A 12,524-nucleotide genomic window follows, 5' to 3' on the forward strand; every position below is an offset into this window, starting at 1 on the left:
TTCTGCGTGGAAGTAACCTCATAAAATCTCATCTAACCGCATAGAGTCTCATGCGGTTCACATCATTATCATAAAATATCGTACATAATTTATGATAAGGTACAAGAAGCTATGGTACCTTATGCGATTATATGCGACGCGTATGTTACTTCTTATGTGAACTGAGTGAGATTGTGTGAGAAAATGTGAGGTTATTGCCTGATATAATTTTTTCAATAGGGAAGCCAAATCACCGTATAGTGTTGGGCCATTTCAGGCATTCTCCGACCACTAAGTAGTAATGTAAGTGCTGTTTTCAATATTTTCTTTCCAAACACCCAAGAGTAATTAGTTTCCGGCATAATTAGTCAAAAGCCCAAGAGGTTCTACTATTATATGGCCGCCATCAAAAACAAATAAAACGTCTCTGCATGCAACTAGCATATAACGCTCAAGCGCTGTATGCCAGGATCCAAAGAAAGTGAACATTGATAGAGGTTATGACTGTTCATATAAAGCGGCAGAACCGAAAACAAAAAATTTGTTGCGGTTTAACTCTGGTTAACCCTAGTTGAATTGCGATAGCAACGGCGGAAGCTCCTTTTGCCTGCTACATTATTTCCCTATCACGCCCTATCAGTGTAAGGTGCTTCATTACTGGGGACGATTAAGCTCATCCTTTAAGGGTATGACGCGAGAGCGTAAGCTACCAGTCCACATATAAATGAGAAGGATTCAATGCTCCTGATCCGAATGTGGAGCGAAAGCATTAGCTGCCGGTGACCGAGCGTTCTTCTTTTTCGCGGCTGCTGAAGGCCAATTGTAGCGACCGGCCGCGAGGTACGCGAAGGCTGGAAACCTGACGCAGTATTGCTATCGCAATAAACCTGATTGGGGTCACTCAAGCTCTGTATTTAAGGGTATAGAATAGGGAACAATCCGATTTCTGTGCTTTATCCGAGCCTTACGAACGCGCCTTCGTTGCCTTTATATGTAGCGTGACTGATCCAAGAACGCCAGAACACTATTATTCCCCCTTCCCAACTCCAATGAAACCCACTTTGGCAGCTCCTTCCTACTTTCTTATAACAAGTTGTCTACGTAGCGAAGACCATCCAAGAATCACCGCCCGGGCATACCAGCCGCCAGCTGCCAGCTCTAAAATGGGTGGTAGCCTGAGCGTGATGAGGAGGATAATAGGTATAGGAAAATTCAGATTCATCGGTGAAGAAACAAAGCGGGAAATGACATTACTAGTATTAACTAAAAAATCAACGCAGCCGAGGAAGTCTACACAGAACCACACAGTAGGCGAAGTAATCAGAAGACTAATGATATTGGCAGTAGCGAAGAGCAAGAGCGCGTTCCGCTAGTAACGAAGGGCGAAGTCAAAAAAACCTTAGGAAGTTTGAACAAGGAAAGAGCTGGGCAGGATCTCATTAACTGCAGATTTTTGAAGGACAGTCGGGATATCGTGCCAGAAAAATTGGACAGCTTGCATCGGAATCTTAGAAGAACGCTAACATTATTTTACTTATAGGAAAGGGGACATAAGTACTTGAAAAATTAGAAACAGATCAGCTTACTAGTCGCTACGTACAAGGTATTAACAAAGATAATCGCCAATAGAACAACGAAAACCTTAAACTTCAATCAACCAAAGGATCAAGAAGGTTTTAATAAAGGGTAGTCTGCTAGCGACCACATGCACACTATCAGCCAGTTGATAGAAAAATTATGGGAATATAACTAGCCCTTATACATGGCATTCATTGATAACGGGAAAGCACGTACTTCCGCCTTAACCGCAGCAGTAGTACAGTAATACAGGCATTGCGAGATACGGGTGTCATATTCAGAGTACTGAAGATGTGTGCAGTGGTTGCGCCGCAGCCATACTTCTGTACTTCTACATTACCAAAGTAATAAAAGTAATAAAATGTTATTAAGCAAAGCGACAGGATACCTCCAATATTATTCACAGCTTGCTTTTACAAAGTTATGTTAGGTGTCATGGCGCAAAAGCTAAGGCTACGATGCTTACAGAAAGTAATCAAAGATTTGGAATGGGAAGTACCTGATTATGCTGCGAATCGTTAATGAGATTATCTTTCTAAGTAACTAAGAGGACAAATTACGAGAATCGTTATTGTCCTACACAGCCAACGCAAACAGGTAAAATGGGAACACAAAGAATATTATGCTGAAAACTAACATGACGTTAAACATCCTCGTAGCCGAACAACAGTTTGCAAAAAGTAGTGAAGCCCTGAAAATTGTTGGCGGATATGTATACATGACAGGTAGTAACCACAGATACAGATCGAGAAATGCAAATACCCAGAACAATAAGATTGGGATGAAGCACATTGAACTGAATAAGCTTTATTTCTCGTCTCAGAGAGGGGAGGCTGGCCTAGAGGCACCAAGGGCCTGACAAAGGTCCCCGCCCCCTACAAAACCAGTTTCAACAGCGGCAATATACATAAATGCAGAAAGGACATTCCCTGCAAAGTACAAAACGTAGAAACAAAAATGGTATACAATACACTTGTGTGTATTACATACTGCACAGCAACACTGCGGACTTAAGACAGCAGTACTTTATATACACTTTGAAAAATATATATATACATACGAACAAACAGACAATGAAACAAATAGAAACAATTTGTCAATGAATAAGAAATCCAAACACCACCGGCTAGTAATAATGTATTACACTATTTTTTGAAAAACTTTAATAGAGCACCTAAATCTAACGATTCTCCGACCTCATTTATTATTTCTGTTGACTGATTTATGAACGTCTGCCTCCCGTAATTTGATCTTGTTTTCGGCACGTGTTTGATATTCTGCCGTAGAGGATAACTAGATGTTTCAGGTATACATGCTTTGTTAAATAATTTTTGTTCGTGTACTATAATGAGAAGCGTCTTACAATATATTTTGTCAGCGCGAATAAGTCAATAATGCTGGAATAATTGAGCTGTTTTAATATCTCTTTGACAGCCACGGTAGTTGCAGTAATTATGAAGGATTCTTTTCTGTAAAATAATTAACCTATTGTAGTTCGCTGCTGTTTTTTTTTTCCATACCAAAACCCCATAGCAGACTATCGAGTAAAAACAGCATTATATAACTGTTGTTTCAGCGAAAGAGGAATCAGGTGTGCTATTGTTTTAATGATACTGGAAGGTCAATGCAAAACTCCCTTATATATGAACTCCACAATAGATGTTCTTCAAACCACACTACCAATAAGTTTTTTCCTTGACGCGGTTAATTCCGGTACCATTAAAATATATATTTATGTCACAACTAATGTTGTTATTACGAGCCCTGAATGAAATGTGTGTAATTTTTTTCTGTGTTTAGCCACTGCAACAAACGCTTTAAGTATGTATTTACCCTGAGGGCAAGTTCAGAACTGTCATTGGATGTAAAAAATTCGTTGGTATCATCTAAATACATTACCAAATCAGGTGAGTTAAGCACTTGTATGTTGTCATTTACGTATATATTAACAATAAGGGGCCCATGTTTGAACCCTGAGATGCACCCTGAGTTATAGGTAAAATGTCAGAGGAAATAGAATTTAGCCGAACAAATTGGTGTCGATTTGTTAAATACTTTTTGAATAAATCCCCGGCGAAGCCACGAATCCCTGTATTTTTAATATATATAATAACATAATATAATCAATCGAGTCGAAGGCTTTTCTTAAATTTACGAAAGTCCAAGTGTACCGCTTTGTTTTTCAATGTTCGCTATTATTTTGTCTTTAATATGTAAACGCGCTTGCTCTGCCCACTTATTTTTCTGGACGCCGTATTGGTACGTTAAAATCACATCATGTTCCGTGAAAAAAGACCACATCCTCTCAAATATAACTATTTAAACACCTTTGTAAATATATTTAGGACGGATATTGATCGATAATTTGAGGCTTGGTCTGTCGCACCACCTTTATGAAATGCATGGTGTCACTCGCGCAGTCTTCAAAGCATCAGGAAAAATTCCTAAAGAGATTGACATATTACCATGAGAGCTAGTATGTGACATATTTTGTTTGAGACGCGCTTAATCGGCTCCGGCCTAATTCCGCGTGGCCCAGCCGAAGCGATACTCTTCATTTTGTCGATCAGATTCCGTAGGCTCGGTGCGGTCAGTGGATTGCATCAAGATAGTCCTAGTCACACGTGCGATATCGATTGCATAAGCCACGCTTCCACTATCGGCAAATGATCCAGCTTCCACAAAACTTCGTTCATGCTTGTTATTAGGCTTTTGTTCACACATAGTGTCCGTGGCCTGGTACCTAACTCTCTACGTGTTATATTATTCACAGCGTCTCCATATAATATGGGAGTGTTTGCATTCCCCAGGCAGGGCAAACAAATTTGATAGTAGAGAAGCCTGGGGGGCTTTGCTGCAAAGCCCAGCCCCGGAACACCAGCTACTAGCGGTTCGACTGGCTGAAGAGGCCGCCGAGATCCAGGAGATTTTGCCCAGCATCTGAAGCGGATTCTCACCGGCCCCAAGCGCCTCTCCTCTAGAGGGGAGGACCTTGGGTAGAAACGAGCTTTCTCTGTCGGACAATAAAGTTGACTCACTCACTCACTCACTCACTCACAGCCACCCATATCAGTTTTGGTTCATTTCGCACATCAGAGAACAACTATTCATAGTCATCATCATCATCATCATCAGCCTGATTATACCCACTGCAGGGCGAAGGCCTCTCCCATATTTCTCCACTTCACCCGGTTCTGTGCTAGCTGCATCCACTATTCATAGCACTCCTCTTTAGCTTTTTTCTGCTGATGTTGTAATTGGTTCCAGAATTTTTTAATGCTACAACCGGTTCATGATCCCGTGTTCTTATAAAAAGATGGTGGTGCGTCGCATTTTCCTTTGTCACTTTATAGATGAAGGTTTATCCGAAGCTTTCCTACTGTCTTATTTCAGTTGTGTTTACTCTGTAACGGTAAAGCAGCGTAGTAAGAAATTTGAATGCTTGCAAGAAAGATGTCTCAAGCTGTATTAACAACACTTGCAATGTAGACCGTCTGCCAGTCTATTGCTGCAATTAACTCAAGAACGTTTTCTAGCGAACGATCGTTTATTACTCGATGGCACAAAGGCGTACGGGGAGCACGACTGTTGTGGAATTTGTCAAAGAAAATAGTGGTAAATGGTCGATTATATCGATTGCAAGAGCACCCGTCAATATGTCCTCTCCATTTATGTTCGTAACACAGATGTCAATTGAAGTGACAACATTCCCTGTAACTCGAGTCGATAATTTAACTTGATTTGCACTGGTGTGGCAAGCTAGAAAGAATTTCAGTTCCCATGTCCATATGTTTTGAGAATTCATGTCTATGTTTACATCTCCCTGATCATCACAGGTCTACTCTTAAAACAGATAGTACTCACATATAATGACTAGCAGCTTACAGGTATCGCTCGCGACAAAAGCATGTCGAGAGTACTGCAAGAGGTGCCGCGATTCACGCCCAACACTTCTGGCAGATCTCTCAGTCTCGGGAATGCCTTGAGAGCACAGGCCGTTGACATCGGTCTCAGAATCCAGGCAGGGCTGCAATTCAGGGAGCGGAGACACGTAAGCCAGGATTGAAGCTCGAGCGAACGCAGGAGAATTTGTCGTCGGTGCCAGCTGCTGGCGAGTTACGAGGCTGGCACGGGACAACATAATAGTTCCATCTTACCGATACTCTCGTAAGGTGCTGAAACGTGGAGGCTTGCGAAAACGGTTCCATTAAGTTCAAGACAACGCAGAGTGCTAATGAACGGAAAATGGTAGGTTTTACATTAAGCGATACAAGCGTGAAGACTGCTTCAGAGAGAGAACACACAGAGTTCGTGGCATTCTATAGCAACACGCAATAAGAAACGAGCAGGAGCAGGACATGTAGTGCGAAGAGAGGATAACGGATGGTCGCGGGGGGTAACAATTTCTATTCTAAGGCAAGGAAGCATAGCAGGGGGAGCCAGAAAGTTACGTAGGCGGATGTTACAGTTACAGTACCAGGGAGTGATTTAGGAGAGGCCTTTGCCCTGCAGTAAGTGCAGTCCGGCTGATGATTGTGATAGCCAGACACACACAGGTAGGATGAGTAATTGTGCGCCGGCGTTCATTTTTCTTGCGCTCATCCAATGACCGGATGTGTGATTTCGACGAACGTCCCAAAATCAGGAGATTGCGTGACGTCATGTAATAAAATCCCGTGTTCAAGTTGGAGGCAGCCACCATCTCGGACAGCTCCTTTCGCTCTAACATTAGGATCGGAATCAATCGCATGGGCCCTTTAACCCCCCATTTGAATCCTCGCTGCCTCGTAAGCTCACAAGCATATCTCTTTAAGGTGGCACGGGATTCTCCAGTTCTCTGACCACAAGTCTCTGAACACAAGGTATCCTCTTTGGGCTGGGACATTAACCTTAATCAAATAAAGACGGCTATAGGTCATCCCATGTGGTCCAACACGTGAAATCAAATTACAATAAATAATTACGAACAAGCGTTATATTTTGCTCACTTCATTACATGCTCAACAACACAGTAACGTATATGTTGTAGTAAAATAAAGCTCTCGTGTATATGCTGGTTTATTAACAGTAGTCATCAGTACTTTTTTATCCCCCTACATTACAATTGTATTTTCTTGATTGCCTTATTAGATTCCTTGTCCTCGGCATAATATGGAGTCCATTTACTCGTTCAGGTAAATTTCAATTATTAAAAAAAACTCAAAGAAAACAGTCCCGACCGAAATTAACTGGAGTCACTTGCACTGCCTTTCGATGAAAACGCAACTTGCCGCGTCACTTGCTACTAACTAATCCTGTTGCGGCGGCCGCTTTCCGATGGAGGTAAAACACAACGTGCCCATGTGCTGTCCGATGTCGGTGAATGCTAGCGAGCCGCAGGTGGTCGAAATTTCCGGAGTACGCCACCACGGCGCTTCTCATAGCCGAGTCACTTTTACACGTTAAACCTCATGAGTAGACCAAACGAAACAAAAGAACACATTCGCTTCAGCTGAATAAAAAATCTGCATATATAACCTGATCATCAGCATTCATTTACGCATCTATAGTACTATAAATTTCTTAAGTAAATATTCTTACAGAAAATATTATTAGGCTGAAAAAGTTGACTATCATAACAGCGGACATCGCTTCAAATGGCGATGCACCAGCATTCGCCACTCTTTCGTCAACATTCCTATCGAAACTTTCAGTTCTCTCATGGTACGACAGGACACTTCGCGGAACACTGCGGCGGACGACTCGGAAAACTTCTTTTTATATCACTTCCTTTTCTTTCCCATCCTAATATACCAGTTATTTTTTGCTTCAACATTAGAGCAAGCATCCCATCCCTTGGGGAAAAACCGTTCGGCGAACATTCTATCTACCTTTACAAAACTACTCGCCATGAACCAGTTGGCAGGTGGTAAAGCATGGAGAAATCTGCCTGCCACTTTGAAAGAAAGGGTTGTGTTGGCCGCAAGGTGGCTCTAAGGAGAGAAACCTGAGGGTGGCTGCTATGGACGGCGCAAGTTCAAATTTGATGAGATCACGGTGGGACAATATGTTTTGGTGTTGACACTCCGTGAAGCGACGCGACCAGATCTTGTACGCCGCTTTGGTGCTTTTCTGTAGCGCTGACAGGTGGCGTAACGCAGCAGTCTTGTGTAAAATCGTCTTGTGTAGGGTGCTCGATGCAACGCCACCGTTCAGGGCGGAGACAACCTTGCCGATACCGCCATTTTGAAGCACATGGGATCCTCTGCTCTAACATGTGTAAAGTTGCCGTTCTTGATTTCGGCGCTTCAGAGTGCTTTGACTTGCTGTCGTTTTCATCAGTACCGCATTGCGAGTAATTGCATTATTAATAGCCATATTAACATCTAATTGTCGAATACGTAATTGTACGGCTTAACTTTACGGCCTCAAGTCACCGAGCTTGTGCGGCTGTGGGATTGGAAAACCTGTTGGTATTTAACAGATCCTTTTTCGGGTATGTTCTGCTGCGCCCTGAGTGGATGGAAAAAGTTTTCTTATATTTGTTTTTTTCACATGGCCCATTTTTTTTTAAATCTCTCGCTATGCTGACGGCCGCGCGTCAGCTGCTCGCGCCCAGCGGTTGTATTAGATTTCGTCGCGCGGGCTGTTTCTCTTTTTTTGCGCTCGCAGAAACTGATTTCGGACTGCTTTCTAGAATTTTGAAGTGAAAATGCGAGCCGTTCTGGCCGTACTTTGCTTACAAGGAGGAATGACCGGTTTACAGGCAGACACTAGTATACACTAATGATGCGTGAACTTCAGTATACGAACGTTGCCACAGTGCCTTTCTTTTTGTCGGCGCCCACGAAAACCCACTCCTGTAGTTGTTGATAGCATAAATGATTAGGCAAGTTTTTCACTCGTTTCGATTTTCCCATATGTCCGTGCATTTGCTCTCATGCACAGTTCGCCTGCATCATAGACATGCGTACCGGTTGCTCAGCTGCGGATTCCTGTTATATTTTATTCAAGGTGATCTCTACTGAACTCTAAACTATGCATATGGACCTGCACACAATTTGAGGTTATCAAAAAAGGGCATCATAAAATTTGGGGTCATCATAAACTGTAGATGTCGTTTTCTGAAAATGTAAATCCAACAAGAGCAATAGACTTTAAAAAAATCAATCATTGAAAAAATACAAAATATTTAGTTGAGAAAAGTGTAATACTATGGACATTCCTGAATTACATTTTCTGCCGACTGGATTGGGTGCTGAACAGTCAGGCTGTTGTAGAAATGCTAGACACCTAAAGGTAGACACATAAAGCTCCTGCAGACACGTATGTAACGAAGTTTATCAACATCACCTTAGCGGACAGTAAAGACAGCAAAACCGAAGACGATGCGAATTTGCAAAAGCGTAGCTTGTTAATACAGTTGATGCCTGGTACATGGAAAACAAAACCGCCGGAACGACGCGTTCATAACGAAAAGAAGCACACCGGACGCCGCTGGAAACACCACTACAATTTTCTTTTTCTTAAAATTTTATTTTGTGTTTCTGGCGCAACCTCTGTATTTCTCTTATAACGCATTGTTTCCGCTGGAAGGCTTTTCACTTACAATGCAATTTATTTTTCCAGCGTTGAGTGCAGTCGAACATGGAAAAAAATGCTAACTGTAACATAAATTACCGAGCCAGAAGGACATATATATCGTCGATGTAGAGTCCGTTGTAACCCTTATAGATAAGATATGAAAGCAACGCGTGAAAAGAGATGTAAACCACAAATTATGTGGCAAACTTAAAGCAACAATTTTGATGTGCGCAAGCAGCGAACGCGATGGTTAGATGGCATTCTCGAGGCATTGCAGATGAAGCTATGTGATGTTAAGAAGATAGTGAGAGACCGGAAAGCGTGGCGTGACATGGTCCATAGGGTCACGAAGAGTCGGACACGACTGAACGCCTGAACTGAACTGAGTGTGAAGTAACATTCGCAACAAAATGAAAAAAAAAATGTCAACCACGAATCAGCGAGCAAGAAAGACTGGTAACGCTGATGTGTGGAGTATGGTATTATAGTTCAAGCAAAGCCCTGTACAGCAAGTTGACGTCAGCCACAGTCTAGTTGCCATAATTGTCGCCAGTATCACCAGCCTCGCTTAGCCAGCCTCTGCAACAAAAGCTTAGGAGGAGTTACCGTCTTCCTCTCCAACAGGTGTATGTTTGGCACTTTCGCAGGGAGTTTACTTGGCTTCTGTTGAGCTGAATAAATAAAAAGCAGGGGTTATTGTTTCGAATCACTGGAAAATGAGGACTTAATACTGTCATGTACACGCATTACATCTAAAGTCAAAGAGCACGGTCAAATTTCTGAACATTAACAGGTGGCGTTCATCCTGTCGACCTTTCTCGAGCTCATCCTCATCATAGTGGTGCTAAGGAAAACTAAAACGCCAAAAGGGATTACTGAAGCTAATTTATAGTGATACAAAGAAATACTTTGAAGAAAATTATTCAAAGTACTGAACAGAACGCTTTGATAAAAATTTTGTTGCATATTACTGAGTCGCGCATGTTTATAAACAATGCGCATACTACGACAGGTACGTTCAGAAATTCTAGGAGAAATTTGAGTACCATAATGCGTGTTGACGGCGTGTTTACATGTGGTACATCATGCTTAGGCATTTAGATGTGCAACATAATAGGAAGCACGGTTGGGAAAGAACGTCACATTTATATGATTTCGAACATCTAACTGCAAACATAACGTTGGGTACATTGCTTGCGATTACAACGGCACAATACATGCTAATATAAAGAAATAAGCTAGGAGCCTAGACTTGGGATTCGCAAGACATCGCTACTGAAAAGCATCTTCACTTGACTCTGCATCAGCACTACGCACCCCGAAGAACAATGTTCAAAATGAAATATGGGTTAAAACTGTACTGTAACATACCTCGCCGGTATTTCAGTTTTCAGTTGCTTCCCGCTGATGGCATCTCTATCTTCCCTTTGAGCCCCAGGGGAAATGAAAACAACCTAGTTCTTTACGGGTTCACCCTGCGCACATCAGCACACACAAAAGCTCGTCGTTCTCGCTTGGTGGAACTCTTAGGTCACGCGCGGTCTAAGTCTCAAACAATTACAACCACCAGCAAGTCATCCACAGCCTCGAACAACGCAAGCTTAGCTGCTTCCACTACGCAACTGTCGAGCGCCAGCCGTGATCCAACATAGCGTCGCAGCACAAAAGAAGCGGCGTGGGGCCGATCAAAGGAGGCACCACTCTGAACGGGCGGCGCTGACATCGAGGCACCTTAGTCTTGAGGAATCGCCTTGTTTCGCCGGCCGTACTGCAGGGGTTGAGGGATCATTGGGAGCGCGGCATATGCGTGACCTTTTATTATTGCGAAAGCAATACTACTCCCATTTTCAGCCCTTCGCGTAGCCACGCTCGGTAGGCACGTTTGACCTTTAATGACCCCAGATAGTTGTGACGTTATACCAGCTGCGAGAGATGGGCTACCAAGTCGATTCGTTGGGTGGCGACGGTCGGTAGGCACGGCGCGCCGCGGATGAGATGATGACAGCACTGTGACGTCATACCAGCAGCGACAGATGGGCTACCAAGTCGAGTCGTCGGGTTGCGGCGGTCGGTAGGCACGGCGCGCTGCAGCTGGAGCCGCGCTGTTACCAAGGGGATGCGCTGCCGTCACCCCTTCTCTCGCAATTGAGAGGAGGAGAAGGAAAACGATGGGTATGTAAATGCTCGTATTTGCTCAGCTGAGGCCCTCGCTATGCATCCTGATAAACAGAAAAAAACGTCACGCAGTCTCGATGAGGCAAGGAAACGAGAGCGGGCTACGGAGACAGATGAAGAACGGGAACAGCGTCTCGCTCGACGCCGCGCTCAAGATGCAGCTAGACGAGCGAGTCGCGCTTCTCTCGAATCGTCCTCAACCGGTGACGACTCCGAATAAAATGTAATGGACGCTGTCCATTACAATAATTGCATTGCATTCAATACATTAATTACATTATCGTCATTACATGTGTGCCCTGTGTTAATCGTACGGTCAACGGGCTACACCACAATTGGCTACACTACGAGGTGAACCATAGCGTAGCCATGCTATCATTGCTTTCGCTACCTACCGCTAGCTAAGCCCCAGCTAATTTTTTAGTGTGGCAACGTGCCTAGGAACTGAACCTTTGGATGAAGCCTGGTGATTTTCCGCTACTTTGTTTTACTCTCTGGGACTATGAAAATCAGTGGAACAGCAACGAGAAAATTGCCTTGCGTTCGTTCTGAGCTCGATATCGAAATACAATCTGTGCAACGTCTTTCGCTAGTCCACACAACTGCTGCGAAAATTTTTAGCCATACAGCATATTTAAGACTGGTGGTTGCTGTCAACGAACTCCCTGCTACATTTGCGCCTTTGAGTGCATTTAACTCTCTTTTAGTAGTGTAATATGCTTACACTGCGAGAAGAAGCACTATGCCTGAATAACGTCATTTGCTTCCGCCACCTGGGGTTTTAATGTGCACAGGAATCTGGATGGTGTGTCCGCACTTTGCATTCAGGGGTAATACTACAATCCGCGCAGCTGTCATCGAACTAGCAGTATAAAAGGAGACCTCCAACAGATATACCCGTGAGCACCTAGACCTCAAAAAAACGATGCGTGTCTTTTCTGCGTTTTGATTGCTAGAACAGTATACTTTTAGGTATGCAGTTTGCTAATGGCTGGAGAGAACGCCCCTAACGTTCCTCTTATCTAGCTCGTCTTTTACCCCTACACTAGCAATATTGAGCAATTACCATCCTTAAAGAAAGACTAAAACATGAAATGTAAGAACATACGCTAGCCTTGGCGGATATCAGTTCAGAACAGTTTCGAGTGTTCCGCTGGTGCATTCCAGGGGTGGCATTGAGCCTTCTTAAGTGCAGGTATACGAAAGCATTGTGCGTTCTGTGACGCCGC

The sequence above is a fragment of the Amblyomma maculatum genome, chromosome 5, assembly GCF_055883805.1.
Source record: "Amblyomma maculatum isolate TAMU_Amacu chromosome 5, ASM5588380v1, whole genome shotgun sequence".
Classification (NCBI taxonomy): Eukaryota; Metazoa; Arthropoda; class Arachnida; order Ixodida; family Ixodidae; genus Amblyomma; species Amblyomma maculatum.